A 2,027-nucleotide genomic window follows, 5' to 3' on the forward strand; every position below is an offset into this window, starting at 1 on the left:
CCTCCGCCCTCACTCTGGGGTCTGGAGACCTGAACGCCTGCCGTGTGGCTGGGCAGGGAATTGGGGGTAGCTGAGTCTGTTTGCTGCCCACTGGACTCCCTGCGGCTCAGAGCCCCTCCTGGCTCTGGGCTAGTGGAGCTCTCCCCGCCCTCGCTCTGCGCTCTGGAGACCTGAGCGTCTGCCGGGTGGCCTGGCAGGGAACTGGGTGGAGCTGACTCTGTTCGCTGCTCGGGGGTCCTGGGCTCCAGCTCCTCCCCCACCCCCCTCACTCTGAAGCCTGGAGGCTTGGGCTGCGGCAGTGCAGTGGAGCCAAGATTGGGAGAAAAGGAGTGAGCTTGCTGCTGGTGGCTCTGAGTTCCCAGCATCCCACCCCATCCACACTCTGGGATCTGGAGGCCTGTTCCCCCGGGAGTCCAGATTCTTGAGGGATTTGTCAAGGCATGGACAGTGCCCGAACTGCGGCTTGTCGGTCCTGACTCTGGGACACAAGAGTGAGGCTGGGGGAGACCCATATCAGAGCGGCAGTTCCCTGAGGCGGCTAAAGCCATACCCCCTGCTTCCCTGGGCAACCAGAGGAGGCCACCCCTGAGTATAGGATTTGCCTGAGGTGACTCACAGACCCCGGAAACATCCACGGTAGGGCCGACTCAGAGAACTGAGACTTCAACCCAGAGTAAGTGCTTCACTAAGGTCAAACAGAAACCAGCTGACAAGAAGTCAGAACCACTCAGCCCCACCACATCAGACAGGGCCCCAGTCTCTCAGGCTACAACACTGAACGGGCCCTCAACAAAACCCTAGGGGAAAAATCAAAGGGAGTAAAACAACCATGGGGCAGAATCAGCGGAAAAACTCCGGTAACATGAATAACCAGAATAGATCAACCCCCCCAAGAAAAGAAATGGAGGATGTAATTGAAGATCCCATTCATAAACAACTGGCAGACATGTCAGAAATAGAATTCAGAATTTGGATTGCATACAAGATCGATAAAATGGAGTTAGGAATCCGAGGAGGAATTCAAAAGTTGTCTCAAGAATTTAACGAATTTAAAGACAAAACCACCAAAGACTTAGACACACTGAAGCAAGAATTTGCAGCCCTTAAAGATATGAAAAATACAGTAGAATCTCTCAGCAACAGAATGGACCAAGCAGAAGAAAGGATTTCTGACATCGAAGATAAAGCCTTCGAACGCTCCCAAACTCTCAAAGAGGAAGAGAAATGGAGAGCAAAAACAGATCTTTCTCTTAGAGAGCTCTGGGATAATTCAAAGAAGGCAAACATACGAATAATAGGAGTTCCGGAAAACGACGAAGTGGCATCGATGGGCACAGAGGCCCTTCTGCATGAAATTATGAAAGAGAATTTTCCAGACATGCCTAGAGATTCTGAAATTCAGATAGCAGACAGTTTCAGAACTCCAGCACGATTCAACCCCAATAAGTCATCCCCCAGACATATCATAATTAGCTTCACCAAAGTCAACATGAAGGAGAAAATTCTCGAGGTTATCAGGTGAAAGGAAGCCATTACCTACAAAGGTAAGAACATTAGAATGACTGCAGATCTCTCTGCTGAAACTTTTCAAGCCAGAAGAGGGTGGTCATCGACTTTTAATCTCCTAAAGCAAAATAACTTTCAACCCCAGATCTTGTACCCAGCTAAACTGAGTTTCATCTATGATGGAGAAATTAAATACTTTAACGACATTCATATGTTGAAGAAATTTGCCACAACCAAACCAGCTCTTCAGGATATTCTCAGACCTATCCTCCATAATGACCAACCCAATCCTCTACTACAAATGTAAATTCACTCAGAAACTCCTGATGAAACTCCAACTTCTACAATGGCAAAAAGATTAAATTCGTCCACTGGACTTTTGAAAAACTCGATACCCAAACTTTCACCAAATTTATCAATAATCTCCATTAATGTGAATGGCTTAAACTGTCCTCTAAAGAGACATAGGTTAGCTGAGTGGATACAAAAACTCAGACCAGATATCTGTTGCTTACAAGAGT

The sequence above is a fragment of the Nycticebus coucang genome, chromosome X, assembly GCF_027406575.1.
Source record: "Nycticebus coucang isolate mNycCou1 chromosome X, mNycCou1.pri, whole genome shotgun sequence".
In the NCBI taxonomy this organism is placed as follows: Eukaryota; Metazoa; Chordata; class Mammalia; order Primates; family Lorisidae; genus Nycticebus; species Nycticebus coucang.